The sequence below is a fragment of the Bos taurus genome, chromosome X, assembly GCF_002263795.3.
Source record: "Bos taurus isolate L1 Dominette 01449 registration number 42190680 breed Hereford chromosome X, ARS-UCD2.0, whole genome shotgun sequence".
In the NCBI taxonomy this organism is placed as follows: Eukaryota; Metazoa; Chordata; class Mammalia; order Artiodactyla; family Bovidae; genus Bos; species Bos taurus.
The window spans coordinates 102,751,010-102,766,882 of record NC_037357.1 but is presented as its reverse complement, the minus strand read 5'-3'; the positions used below and the strand labels follow the sequence as shown (position 1 = coordinate 102,766,882).

Here is a 15,873-nt window from a genome sequence, read left to right as displayed (position 1 = left end):
TTGGGGTGCCCATCTTTATCCGGGGCATTTTGGGTCTCAGTGTCATCATAGTCTACTACAGAGGGCCCCCAAGTAGTAAAACAAAGATGGTGGAGTCTTTCTTCCACTTGAGGCAGGAGGCAGATCGAAGTATCTTCTCAGCCATTCTCTGCAGTGGGAGGCTCATCGTGGGAGCTGTCATTCTGTCCATCGTCCATTGTCAGTCTGGAGCACCTACAGCACTCAGGCTTTGAATAGGTTCTTCCATGGTATTCTGTGGGATTTTTTTTTTTTTTTAAATCAGCTTCAGGGAAGTCAGATTGGCCATACTATAGTCATTGGAACAGAAATCCAAAGTAGCAAGCCTTGTTGAGGGAATAATTCTGTCCCAACTGAATGGTCTATGCGGCAGCCTGAAGCACGGGAGACAGCTTGGCTATTGCCATTCATTCTCACTCTCTTGTCACACAGACACACCAGCCATGTCTTCAACAGCTCCCCAGTCCATCAGCCAAAGCCATCTCAGGTCCCTCAGCATGATGGGTCAATAAAAACTGAATTTTTCAGGCTGTGGGTTTATCTCTGTTGGTCTTAAGCAGATTTGGCTAGGACATTTGGAGTTTCTATCAAGGTACAGCTGAGATAATGATTTATTTCTTTGGCTGCGTCGAGTCTTAATTGCAGCACGTGGCATCTTCTTGTGACATGCGGGATCTTTTCGTTTTCATAGGGTCTCGCGGGCTTCCCTGGTTGTGGTGTGCAGGCTCAGTTGTCCTGCAGCAGGTGGGATCTTAGCTCCGCAACCAGGAATCAAATCCTTGTCCCCTGCACTGGAAGGCGGACTCTCAACCACTGGACCACCAGGGAAGTCCTGAACCAGGAACTTTGACTCAGTAATCACATGGACATCCGCAGCCCCTTGCCTTTCATCTACTTGAGGCATCTCTGTCCCTGATTACATGGGTTTTGCACCAAATATGGACTCTGATGGTTTCTTTGTCCCTGTGGTATCAGAAGTATTATTCACCTCCTGAAATTTTAGAGATCTGATTAGACTTTGGTGTCCTCTGGTGGAATCTAGCTTTTAACACCACCTTCTATTGTTTGTGTATCCACCATCTTGTCTGTTGCTTGTCTGAGAACTTATGAGAAATTGACTTTGGAAGAGATCTTTGTAAATATTCTGCCTTCCAGGAGACTGCTGATTCTTCCCATCAGCAGTCGAGATGACTTAACGTTGGAGTTAAGGGCCCAAGTCATTCGTCAGAGATATTTTTATGTTTGACCAAGTGTCAGCCAGATTCTCGTGGGTTTGTTGGCTAATAAACTTATACTAACTTCTGGCATAAGTTCACTAAGAACAATTTGGAATTGTCATGCCTACTTTAGGCAACTTTGACATGGATAAGATTGTTCATTTGAGAGGAGCTTTAGAATAAAGAGACCAAAAAAAAGAAAAAAAACTCATGAGGAGACTGACTTGTCTAAAAGACAGAGACCATGTTATTTTTTTCCATACAAGTGTTAATAAGTACTAGCTTTTTTAATAGTATGATAATAATATTATCAAGGCCCCAATAACATGCTAGAAAGGGTGTGGAGAAAAGGGAACTCTCCTACATTCTTGGGAATGTAAATTGGTGCAGCCACTATGAAGAACAGTATGGATGTTCCTTAAAAAACTGAGAATAGAGTTGACATATGATCCAGCAATCTCACTCCTGGGCATATATCCAGACAAAACTATCATTTGAAATGATACATGCATCCCAATGTACATAGAAGCACTATTTACAATAGCCAAGATATGGAAACAACCTAAATGCCCAAAGACAGATGAGTGGATAAAGACGTGGCACACACACACACACACACACACAAATATTACTCAGCCATAAAAAAGAATGAAATAATGCCATTTGTAGCAACATGGATGGACCTAGAGATTATAACCTAAGTGAAGTCAGAAAGAGAAAGACAAATACCATATGATGTCATTGTATGTGGAATCTAAAAATATGGCACAAATGAACGTATCTGTGAAAACTGAAACAGGCTCAGATATAAGAACAGACTTGTGGGTCCTGAGGGGTAGGGAGGTTGGGGGAGGGAAGGATTATGAATTTGAGGTTAGCTATTATATATAGAATAGATAAACAACAATCTCCTACTGTATAGAAAAGGGAACTAGATTCAATATCCTGTAATAAACCATAATGAAAAAAGAATATATATGTGTAACTATATATATATATTTGTATAACTGAATCCCTTTGCTGTACAGTAGAAATGAATACATTGTAAGTCAACTATACTTCAAAAAAATGAAAGAAGACTATCAAGACCCCAAGCTATAGCTTAAAGCACCTCTAATACACACGCATGGTTGTGTGTATATGTGTGCACGCTAAGTTGCTTCAGTCGTGTCTGACTCTGAGCAACCCCATGGACTACAGCCCGCCAGGCTCCTCTGTCAGTGGGATTCTCCAGGCCAGAATACTGGAGTGGGTTGCCATGCCCTCCTCCAGGGGATCTTCCCGACCCAGGGATCGAACCCACATCTCTTACGTGTACTTGCATTGGCAGGTGGGTTCCTTACCACTAGCGCCACCTGGGAAGCGCATGTGTGTATGACTATGTGTTAAAATGTGTGCTTAGCTTTTACAATGATAATTTTATTCTAAAACTGGTTCCTTCTCTTTTATTTTTTTTTCTCTTTACACTTTACATTTTTCTCTTCTCTCTTCCAATTTACCCTTATTCTTTTCTATTATAAAACTGTTGTAAGTTAACAGAAGGTTCCAGTCCTGTGGCTGATATATGAGCTTATTTTGCCACCTTAAAATTTATTAATATAATGTAAAAAGTATATTCAGGGAAAATTAACTAGGTGGTTCTTGGCTTCAAAAGTTGCCTATGTAAAGTAGATAATTAAAAAAAATGATTAAGGCTATACATAGTATGGGGATTCCCTGGTAGTCCAGTGGTTAGGACTCTGCACTTTCACTGCTGAGGACTCAGATTCAATCCCTGGTCAGGGAACTAAGATCCTGCAAGCCATGCAGTGTGGCCAAAAAAAAAAAAAAAAAGCTATAAAGAGTATAATAATTACCTAAAATACAAATATGTGTACAAGAAAATGTTTTTTCTGATGATGGATTTGTCCGTTACTTAAGGAAATCATTAGTTTGTTAAAATAGTAATTTCAATATCATATATATTTTATTTAATATACTAACACTAATTATATCTTAAAATTAAAGTCGTTAATTTTATTATCTATTTATATCGCTAGATATTTACATCCAAACACATTCATATAAAAGTACATTATGGAATGATGTCACTGAAAATTAGGAAGTAGGGAACTCTAGGACTGTGTCCCTCCACAGAAGCGACTAATGAGCTGGCAAGAACAATCATTATCAACTTTTGCACAACTCTAGAATTTGGTCAAAAACACACCAACCAAAGGAAGACCTGGTGAAGACAAAAGCTGCTGTATTGAAGAAAGAGAGCACAGTGGCATTTTAAACTGCCCACTTACAATCCCCTCTATCCTAGACTGGCAGCAGCCACAAGGACAGCAGTCCACACCCCTGGCGTACGTTGCCAGTGCCTCAGGGAGCAATATGAAGTTGACTCTCAAATACTTGTGGTTGTGGGTTTAGACTTGCCTGGCAGCTCCCTAAAGGACCTGCACAAGACTTACCTTTGTTTTGCTCAACTGGGAGCATTCCCAGGCCTGGAGCAGCTTCCCAAACAGCTTTTACCAAAAGCATTTCAGGCCCCAAGTATTGGCAGTAGCAGCCCCGGACAAGAAATAGAGAGACCATAAAGCCCGGGAAGAGATTGGGAAAGGAGGTACACGAGAAAATAAGGACTTTTAAAAGCTCCCACGTATACTTAGGAATCAAGAAGGCTACATACATGCCCAGGGCTAGATGCATGCTCAAAAAAACACAAACAAAAACAAAAACCCTGAAAAGATCCTTAACTCTCACCTCTGGCTTGCCTTCAGGCTCTGTGCAAGCAGGATGTGAAGGCTAAGCAGAGTTGCAAAGGGCTTGGCTAAGCATTGGAGGAGTACCCTGACACTGAGCCAATTTGCAAAGACTAGGAGAAAGGGGATTTCTTTTTTTTTCCCCTTCTCTCTTCCTCCTCCTTCTTCTCTTTTTCTTCTCTCCAGGTCCTTAAGGAAACTGTCAAAACATTATCTGACCACAAAGCTAACAGAGCAGACGTAGGTGGCCACGTATGACAACACAGAATTTACAAAAATAGTTTAGAAAAGTCACTAAGCAAGCAAACAACTAAATAGATCAATGGAATAGAGAGTTCAGAAATGAATTTGTATATCTATGGCCAATTGATTTTTTTTGAGTGCTGAGACCATTCAATGGGGGAAAGAATTGTGTCTCCAGTAAATGGAGCTGATATGCACACGCAATTGATTCAATGAGGCAAAGAATTGGGTCTCCAGTAAATGGAGCTCGATATCCACATGCAAAAGACTGAAATTGTTAAGAGGTACAAACTACTATGTATAAAATAAATAAGCTACAAAGATATATAGTACAACACAGGGAATATCACCAATATTTTATAATAACTATAAATGGAATATAACCTTTAAAAACTGTGAATCACTATGTTGTATTTGTTGTTGTTCAGTCGCTAAGTCATGATCAACTCTTTTGCCTGAAACTTATATAGTATGGTACATCAAATATTCCTCAATTAAAATAAAGATGAAATTGGACCCTTTCCTTATACCACACACCAAAATTAACTCAAAAATGGATCAAAGACATAAACTATAAAACTCTCAGAACAAAACATAATAATAAAACTTCATGATCTTAGATTTGGCAATGGATCCTTAGACTTGACATGAAAAGCATAAGCAATAAAAAAAAGTGGATAAATCGAACTTCATAAAAATAAGAAACTTCTGTGCATCAAAGGAAGCTATCAAGAAGTTGAAAATACATACAACTAACAGATGGGAGAAAATATTTGTGAATCATAAATCTCACAGGTATATAGTATTCAGAATATATATACAACTCAACAAAAAACAACACAGTTTTTAATATGTGCAAAGAATTTGAATAGACATTTCTCTAAAGAAGATATACAGGTGGCCAATAAGCACAAGACAAGATACTTAATCGGAGAAGGCAACGGCACCCCACTCCAGTACTCTTGCCTGGAAAATCCCATGGGCAGAGGAGCCTGGTAGGCTGCAGTCCATGGGGTCGCTAAGAGTTGGACACAACTGAGCGACTTCACTTTCACTTTTCACTTTCCCCGAATTGGAGAAGGAAATGGCAACCCACTCCAGTGTTCTTGCCTGGAGAATCCCAGGGATGGGGGAGCCTGGTGGGCTGCCGTCTCTGGGGTCGCACAGAGTCGGACACAACTGAAGCGACTTAGCAGCAGCAGCAGCAAGATACTCAATATTATTAATCATTAGGGAAATTTAAGTCAAACTATTTTAAAGTGTACAATTCACAATGAGATGCCATTCACTCCTAGCAAGATGTCTGTTACTAAAACAGGATATAACAAGTGTTGGTGAGGACATGGATGGTGGGAATGTAAAACAGTGCACTACCCAATATAATATTGTAAAGTAATTAGCCTCCAATTAAAATAAATAAATTTAAATTTAAAAAATAAATAAAACATTTAATAAGGAAAAAAAGTGCACTACTGTGGAAAACAGTTCAGTTGGTCTTGCAAAGTTAAATGTATAATTAGTATATTAGCACATTGTTAGCATATTAATAATTCCACTCCTATGTATATACTCAAAAACATTGAAGATGGTTATACAAAGAAATATTTGTACACAAATGTTCATAGCAGCACTGTTCCCAGTGGCTGAAAGACAGGAACAACCCAAATGTCTATCAAGGAACTTCTCTGGCCATCCAGTGGTTAGGACTCAGTGCTTCCACTGCAAGGAACACTGGTTTGATCCCTGGTTATTAAGGTTATTATCTATTACTGTGGTTTTAAAATGTATAACTGTATCTTGGTTTTTAAAATTATGACTTATATTAATGTCTTCTGTTTCCTGACAGTTCTTGATTTTGTCTTTCCCTTATCAGATCCTAAATAATAAAGCTGTTAAGATGTCTTTTGTGCCTGAATTATCCTGGAATGGCCTCATAAAGATATGCTTCTTCACCTCATAAAAAAGAAAGATAATAGACGTAAGTTTGTTTCAGCATTCTCCACATTTAAGTGAGTAACTCAAAATTACTGTGAAAACTCTTGTTTCCCAAAGTTAAGACTGTGGGGGAGAAAGAGGTGGAGGAAGCTAACACATGAAAAAAGTTCAGTCTTCTTAGATCACTTATGCACAAGTTAAATAGAGTAGATACATTTCAGTGTGCACCTTTCAGGCTAAAGCAAATATCCTCATGTGCTAACACACAGACTTACACAGTAGTTGTCTACAAAGTTGAGTTTCTTTGTAGATTTCAATACCTTTGTTGATCGGGGACCATTCTGGTCCACTCTCAGATATAAATCAAAAACTCCCGGAAGTTTGTCATTGTTCCCACTGTCCATAAAGTGTTCTTACTCCCAGGGTAGTTTTGACTATATCCTTATAAATTATGTTAAACCCCAGAAGAGGATGGGGCTTCCTAGGTGGCGCTAGTGCTAAAGACCCTGCCTGCCAACACAGGAGACTTAAGAGACGTGGGTTCGATTCCTGGGTCAGGAAGATCTCCTGGAGGAGGGCATGGCAACCCATTCCATATTCTTGCCTGGAGAATCCCCTGGACAGAGGAGCCTGGCGGGCTACAGTCCATAGGGTCGCAAAGAGTGGGACATGACTAAAGCAACTTACCATGGAACGGTAGGAAGTAAAGAGGAACTAAACAGCTATTCTCCTCCAGCCTGCTAGTGTTAGTGCTGATTAATATATAACATATTAGCCAGAAGTGTTCAGTCATATTACCAAGGCAGAGATAATCTGACTAATTTTTAAACCTGTATTTGTTTAAAAGATATCACCAGGGATTTTTTTAAGTCTCTCTTTTTAAAATTTATTTTTGGTCGCACTGGGTCTGTCACTGGGTGCAGTCTTTAGTAGCGGCAAGCGGGGCTACTCTCTGTTTCAGTCCGTGGGCTTCTCATTGCCTTGGCTTCTCCTATTGTGGAGCACAGGCTCTAGGGCAAAGGGGCTTCAGTAGTTGAGGCGCAAGGGCTTAGATGCCCCATGGGATATGAAATCTTTCTGGACCAGGGATCAAACCCATGTTCCCTGCGTGGGCAAGCAGTCTTCTATCCACCAGGGAAGTCCACCAAGGATGTTTATTGGGCATGTCCTACCTGCCTGTGCCATAATCCTCTGGAAACAGTTAAGATGGGATGGATCCTATAGCCAAAGCCTCAAGCCTCTTTAAAAAAGTTCCAAATAGATTTACATGGGCTGTAACTATGTTTGGCCATTATGTATCTATTTTTGAGACTCATCAGAGGTTATCAAAAAGCCACAATTTGAACAACAACAAAAAGGTTACTTGATTTAGTTCTTTTCTACTTGGAAAAATCTTGATGTTCTCTCTAGCAATGGTGACATTTACTTCTCTAGAACTGTTACCAAGCATCTTTGGGAGATATTACATCTTACTCAAAATCTGCACTGACCATATCACCTTCAGTCTTATATTCAACGGACGTGAGAAGAGTTTTCCTATCTCCTCTAAAACAGTGGTTCTCAACCAGGGGCTAGCCCCACCCCCAGGGACAGTTGGCAATGTCTGCAGACGTTTGTGTTTGTCACAACTGGGGGCAGGGTGCCAGTGGCATTGAGTGGGTACAAGTCAGGGATGCTGCTCAACATCCTACAGTGCACAGAACAGCCCCCCGCCACCCGCCGACAGCAAAGAGTTATGAGCCCAAAATGTCAACAGTGCTAAGGTTGAGAAACCTTGCTCTAAAACAAAGTCTTGAAGTCCATATGTATATGGAAGGCTGGTTCATTTTGCTGTACCGTAGAAACTAACACAACCTTGTAAAGCAACTATACTCCAATAAAAATTAATTCAAAAAATAAAACAAAGCCTTTACAATTTAAAACACAGAGACTTTGACTTCTGAAAAAAGACATCCCTCCAACTTTGATGAGGACATTACCAGGTACTCTTAACTAACACAGCAGAGTTTCCCAGGTGGCATTAGTGGTAAAGAGCCTGCCTGCCAATGCAGAAGAAACGAGAGATGCAGGTTCGATCCCTGGATTCCCTGGAGAAGGGAATGGCAACCCACTCCAGTATTCTTGCCTGGAGAATCCCACGGACAGAGGAGCCTGGCGGGCTACAGTCCATGGGGTCACAAAGAGTCGGACACGACTGAAGCACCTTAGCACACAACTAACACAACAGTAATACTCCAGGACATTGATCCTTGGACTCATCTCTCTCAAAGATACATAAGCCGCTCTTAACTCACTGGAAGACTGTATCAGTGGGAGACCTCAAACTAAAGATTCTTCTAAATCCTTCAGAAGCAGATGCCAGCGTGAAGTAGACAGCTTTCGCCCAACATCCATAGCACAAGATAGGCTTTTTTCCCCTTCTTTGCCAGATTGAGCTTGTTGACTTCTTGAACTGTAATATCCATAGAACCTATTCTTTTTTTTTTTTTTTTTGGCCATGCCACATGGCATGCAGGACCTTATTACCCAACCAGGGATCGAAGCTGTATGCCCTTCAATGAGTCTTAACCACTGGACCGTCAGGGAAGTCCCTATAGGGCCAATTCTTAATATTGCTCTTTGAAACCTTACTCACTCCTTGGTAGAGCTCCTACACGTGGCTACAGTTTGCTTATGATTTGGCTAAAAACATACAATTAAACCAGCTGTTGAGTATGTACTCTACTTCCAACTTCCCTTGGTACAGATTTCTTGTGATAAACCAATTGGTTTCCTAGGTAATTGAACTCAATACTAAGTGACTATAGGTGGCAAAGACATTTCCTTTAAAAATGAGATAACTTAGCTAATACTCCCATCTCTAGCTCTGTCGACTCCAGATTGGGATAAGATCTGTTGTCTTAATTTAATTTGGATACCCTATAACTTACAAGTATTCTTCAAATTCTGATGATAAAACCTTCTCTTAGTATCTACCTGTGTTACAGCATTCAATTGTGTGATCTTCAGAGTCTTAAATGCTACCATTCAGATACTGTCACAGAAATTGACTCACCAGTTCATCTTACAATGGAAGAAGTGAAAAGGACTAATAAAACTGCCAAAAAAGCCTTCCAATCAATGGAACTCAGACAGTGGTGCCGACCTGGATTTCACAACATAATGTCCTACAGATTGAATGTCATACATAGTCCTTGAACAAAAGAAGGAACGGTGAAAGTCAAATTTAGTTCAGAAAGATAAAGTAGGAATCTGCCCAGTCGTTCATTAGGCTTGAGTAATACACAAAGTCAATTGCACAGTTCACCGGAAATATTTCTCTCAAGAACATGCTGCAGGCAGAAAATGTCACAGTAACCATGCTGTTTGGGTGACTACTGCTGCCATACTTACTGAGAAATTTTGTTCTCTAAAATCATGGACTGTCAGAAACTTTGCCATTTGAAATTGTATCTTCAGGAATAAAACATCGCACTCTTGCCTGGAGAATCTAAGTCACTTTGACCTAGACAAGCAGCTACAATTTCCATCCTAGGTGAACAGCTTCAGATAGGGGTCCTGGTTTCAATATTCCACATATATGTTAATCCAAGGGTTCACTTTGCAGCATAGAGCTGATATTCAGCCTTTTACACACAGTCTTGCTTGGAACCTCCAAAACACTGCTTCACTTAAATGTCACCTAAACGCCACCCTGGGCTTCCTAGGTGGCTCCCTGGGTAAAGAATCCACCTGCAATGCAGGAGATGCAGGAGACTTGAGTTCATTCCCTGGGTTGGGAAGAACCCCTGGAGGAGGGCATAGCAACTCACTCCAGTAGTCTTGCCTAGAGAATCCCATGGACAGAGGAGCCTGGCAGGCTATAGTCCATGGGGTCACAAAGAGTCAGACACAACCGAAGCTACTGAGCATGCATGGATGCAAATGCCACCCTTCCCCCAGATCCCATAATGACTGTCACTTTTCCTTCATTTGATGAGATGCCCCATGGTTCCTCTTGTGTGATCTCCCTTATTACAGTGATTCAATGAACCTGATTTGTTACACTACAAACATGTCTTTGGTAGTCTGATTGCCTTAACACAGGGTAAACCTCCTACTTCCACAGATGACAAAATGGTAGACAATGAGAGGTGATAAATCAGAATAAAGCATTTTATTACTGCCTAGAAAACAAGAGGAGCATCAGCATAGTGGTACCAGTTCCTATGCCTCCAAGTCTCATGAGGCAATGAGGTAGGCTACACATATAGTGGATTAGGCTGCAATCCAGGGCCAAGGGCTCAGTACATTCTGTGGCAAGCATCAGACAAGCCAGTTCCCCTTTCCGCAGAGTTGTCATGTTTTGGTCTCCTTGACTACCTTAATACATGACTCTCTATGGAAACCATTCAGGATCCAGGGATGGTCAGGCCTTAGCGTGGCACACTTAGCAAGGCCATTCTTGAGACCCATGCTAGACTGTCTTCCTAAACCAGTGGAAAGATTTGTACAGAATTCATTTTTTGCTTCAAAACAATTTAGCCCATTATTTCTAGACATTTCTGAAAGATAGAATGAGCCAAAGCGGGAAGGAAACTCCCACTTCTAAGCTAAAAGCAAAGTTTAGAGAGAAAACAATGCTCCTGAAGAACATGTGAATATAACTTTGGTTTTTCTTTGATATTTATGAAAATTACTGCCAAAATGACTTCTTCCAAATGTTACCATAAGATTGCTCAATTAGGCACTACAAAGAGATAGGTAGCAGTAGAACAACATATTCACTAAACCAAGGATTCAAAATAAGATTCCCAAGTATCACGAGGTAGTCCATTCTTCAGTAATCTCATTTATATACGTTTTCTTAATTTTTCAGAGGTTTTTTTTTTTTTTTTTTTTGCCAGCCCAGACACCCGGAAATGTATTTGTTATATTGAAACTTGGACTATGTTGAATCCAAACTATTTGACTTTGAGGACCACCAAGATATAAACATATCACGTGGATGAATCTATACCTTGAAAGCTTATATCTGGGTAAGCATTTATCATCCCCTGGAGTCACTGTATAACAATTTTCCAGTGCAGGAAAAAGTTACATTATGTTGCCTTACATTTGGAAGCAAAATAACATTTCTGTCATGCTTAATTTCCTATCAGTCAGTTATTTCCTCTTTATGGATATTGCACTCAATTATTCTAATGTTATAGGTCATTATTTAATGTCAAAGCATTTCTCTTTGACAACAGAACACTTTTCCAGATAGAACAAAAAACAGATTTAAGAGACCATGCAAAAACTTGTATTCATGAACACTAAAACCATCTGTTTCCGCTATGTAATTTTCACAGCCGATTTGCAGACTTTCCCAGTTCTAGAGTGACCTTAGCCAAACACTAGATTAGCTTTCAAAATCACTAGGACTGTGGGCACTGATTTGAGAAAAATAGAATAAGTGAAACTCTGCCTGAGTAAAAAACTGCTGCTGCTGCTGCATCGCTTCAGTCGTGTCCGACTCTGTGCGACCCCATAGACGGCAGCCCACCAGGCTCCCCTGTCCCTGGGATTCTCCAGGCAAGAACACTGGAGTGGGTTGCCATTTCCTTCTCCAATGCATGAAAGTGAAAAGTGAAAGTGAAGTCGCTCAGTCGTGTCCGACTCTTAGCGACCCCACGGTCTGCAGCCTACCAGGCTCCTCCATCCATGGGATTTTCCAGGCAAAAGTACCGGAGTGGGGTGCCATTACCTTCTCTGGAGTAAAAACTAGCTATACTTAATTTTTTTTTAATTCTCAAAGCCCCCAAATCTCCTGTTGTATCAGCTAGAAATGATTTTGGTTACAAGAACAGACAATGTGGCTCGCAGTGGACAGGAGTTCATTTTTCTCATATAACAAGGTGACTGGAGATTTGTGGTTGCTGAGAAATTAGTTGAGCGTATCAACTGTACCAGGATCCTTTGCTCCTTCACTTCATGGTCCCAACATGGTTGCTGCAACTCCAGACATGGCATGAAGCAGAGAAAAAAATAGTTCTGGGATATTTGTCTTTTTCATTATATAATGCAAAATTCTCCCAGAAGCCCTCTGACAGATTACTGTTTCTAGTTCAAGAAAGCATGGTAAAGCATGGCCACTACTGCCACGAGGGAGACTGGGAAACCAAGGCTTTTTTTAGCCTCTAGAATGGAGATCAGGACAGAGCAGACGCAGGTAGGAACAGACACTGGGTTAGCCTGTCAACACATATGAAATACATTATAACTTCTGTGCTGTTCCGTTCTACTCATGGGGACACAGGGTAGCAAAATGAAAGAAAAATCAAAGTAGTTTTGTCTCCCTGGACTTCATAATCTCATTTCATTTATTTTGCTAGAGCACAGACCAAAGCCACTGTTCAAGCTTTACTTACTAATATTTCCTTTAAGGTACTGTCTGACCTGACCCAGTTTAGCTTCCTGCCTGCATGCATTTGCTCATGCTGTTACTTCAGCCTGAAGGGATCTCTTCCCCTGTCTACATATTAAACATTTCATTTCTTCTTCACCACCTGGCTCAAATATTCTCTCTCCCATGAAGTGTTCCCCAATCTTCCAACTGGTAATTCCCAAGATACATTGCTGCTGCTGCTAAGTCGCTTCAGTCTTGTCCGACTCTGTGTGACCCCATGGACTGCAGCCTACCAGGCTCCTCCGTCCATGGGATTTTCCAGGTAAGAGAACTGGAGTGGGTTGCCATTGCCTTCTCCCAAGATACATTAGTATTAATTTATCTGTGAGTTCCCAAGATACATTGCTGCTGCTAAGTCGCTTCAGTCGTGTCCGACTCTGTGCAACCCCATAGACGGCAGCCCACCAGGCTCCCCCGTCCCTGGGATTCTCCAGGCAAGAACACTGGAGTGGGTTGCCATTTCCTTCTCTAATGCATGAAAGTGAAAAATGAAAGTGAAGTCGCTCAGTCATGTCTGACTCTTCGTGATCCCATGGACTGCAGCCTACCAGGCTCCTCCGCCCATGGGATTTTCCAGGCAAGTGTACTGGAGTCGGGTGCCATTGCCTTCTCCGAAAGATACATTAGTATTGTCTAAACAAGAGCTTAAGTGTTTTACATAGGATATCTCAATCTTCATACATTTACATAGGCTATCTCAACACAATGAAATAGGTACTATTGTTATTTCCACCCTATGGTTGTGAAGCCAAAGTTCAGATTAAGTAATTGCGTTAAGAGCACAAAGCGTGCAAGAGCTACTAGAGTGATGATTCAACTCCAGTTTCATCTGATGCTCAAATCCATTCTCTTCACAGTATGTCATACCATTTTCTCTCCATAGCCACTGGCTGCAAGAGGATAAACTAAGATAGGGACAGCATCTTATTGACCTCTAATTAGCCTCCCCTCCTAGACTCACCCATGCCCTGGAATTCAGAGGTGTTCACAAAGTTATTGAATAAGTAAAGCTGAAGCCGCTGTCAAATTGGTGGCAAAACAGTACATCAGTAGATTAGAAATCAGTCTGGGTTCACATCCTGACTTACTTGAGTAAGTTATCTACCCTATACCACAATTTCCTCACCAGTAAAATAAGAATAAATGAGCCCCTTCTCTGTCTTCATTAGGTTTAAATGAAGCACTTTTATGGAAAAAAAAAACAAAACGTGTGCATTTGATGGGATCTAGCATTCTCAAGACTAGTATCTTTCTTGGGCTCTTACAATATTTCATTTATTATTTCTTCACTCCCTCCCTTCTTCTCTGTTTTATCCATGTAGAATCACTATCATATGTACCTTTAAACTTGTGGATCTATCATCCATGTCTCTTGGACCATCTCTTAGACTTTTCATTTCTTTGCCTCTGTGCACTGTAGTCTGGGAAAATCTCTTGGCTCAATTTCATGTGTTTAAGCCTGAAATTAAGCCAGTACACACCATTTAGGGCATTCTGTTCTGAGTCTTACTGGTTGGGTGAATATTCTGATTGTTTGATACCTATTCCACACTAGTGAACTTCAGTTTTATTATCATTCTTAGGTATGTTTGTTATTCTTTTTCGTCTATCTCTTGAGCTTTTATTTCAATGATCATAAATTTCATTTCTAAAAGCTCTCATTATCTTTTCCCTCATGCACATTTTTCTAGAATATCTCTGGGGATATTATACTTAATTTTAAAGTCTTCTTTGATTTGCCATGTTAACTGCTTCTTCCACTTGGGGAGTTCACTTTCTTTTGTGTCTGTTCTTGGTTTTGTGCTTGTATTTCTTTGAAGTATTTTGTTATTCCACCTATGGACTTCTGTTCCATGTAACGAATTTGCCATTGCTAGTAATGAGGGGTTCTAAATAGGTTTCAGCTATTTGAATTAATCTGTAATGTCATTCTTTCAGTATTAAGACATAGAAGTATTTTTGCATGGACCTTGTTCTGGCTATATAATTACCAGCCATATGGGAGTGGGGCCTCCTTTATGAACAGGTGATGCTACATGGGAAGCTTTGAGGGGAGGGAGTCTCTTTGAAAAATCAAAATCCCAGAGATACGCCTCTTCTGGGTTTGAAGTCCAAATTTATACTACCTACATGGCTTGGTGGGCTTCCTGGGTGACGCTAGTGGTAAAGAACCCACCTGTCAATGCAGGAGACATAGAGATGCAGATTCGATCCCTGGGTCGGCAAGATTCCCTGGAGCAGGAAATGGCAATCCACTCCAGTATTCTTGCCTGGAGAATCCCATGGACAGAGGAGACTGGCGGGCTACCGTCCATGGGGTCACACAGAGTCACAACGACTGAGCGACTAAGCATGTGTACACAGGTTTGGTAATCTCAAACTATAAAATAAACGTGAAGAATTGCTCCTGGTCTAGGGATACCTCCTCAAGAACTTGACGTGCCAGTTATTAGTTTGCTAAATCTGCCTTTCTTGGCCCTGCTTTGTGATTCTGGACCTTGTAAAACATTTCTTCTTTGCCAGAGAGTGTAATGTCAGGCTCTGTCAAGTGAGGGTGCTGGAGGAACAGCGTAAAACCCAGCAGAGGCCAGCTCTCCTCTTTCCGGTCTGGTGTGTTTTTCTTTCCTGAATCTATGGTGCAACTGTCAGTGGTGTGCAGAAGATGGAGTGGTGCTCACCATTCAGCAATTTTCACCAGAATCCCAGCAAGTGGCATCCTTGTCAACAGGGTACAGGAGACCCAGTGGCATGCACCCCCAGTGAGCTTCCCTGGCACCCAAAAAGACAGCTCTCTGCTCTCCAGCCCCAGCTCACTAGCAACCTGGCTTTCCAGGTGTGGACCAGCTCCGACCTGTTGCAACTCAGAGGATTTTCCCACCATCCAATGTGCTGCAACCCACCCTTTCTGATGAGATCTGAGTCTCAGCCTAGGGGTGGGGGAAGGGCTCTTTTAAGCTTTGTCCATCCTTGCATCCTTTCCCTCAACTTTCTTCAGAGTTCTCTTTTACCTGTTTAGTAATCAACTTCAACTTGTTAGTAATTCTTTGTATTAATTATCTTCAAGTTACTGGTGTGGTTTATGTCTCCTCACTGGATGCTAACTGATATGCCTGGCAAAAGTAAATGCAAAGAACCCCAGTTGCATTGGATACACACAGAAAGAAAAAAAAACACCCCACCACTGTTGAGCTTATAATAAAACATTTATAAAGCTTCATAAGGAAACAATGCATCATAAGTAGAAACCAGCGAAGATAGTAAGCAGAAGGACTAGAGGTCCCAA

At 41.0% G+C, this 15,873-nt stretch overlaps 1 protein-coding gene and 1 non-coding gene across 2 annotated transcripts in view; one reads left to right on the top strand and one right to left on the bottom strand.

Moving 5' to 3' along the window:
- MED14 (mediator complex subunit 14) overlaps nt 1-15,873 on the bottom strand; it is a 176,519-nt gene that overhangs the window by 76,293 nt on the left and 84,353 nt on the right. The gene's annotated exons all lie outside the window — the stretch shown is intronic.
- TRNAE-UUC (transfer RNA glutamic acid (anticodon UUC)) lies at nt 2,949-3,021 on the top strand. The gene has a single exon. It is a non-coding gene; the product is annotated as a tRNA-Glu (tRNA).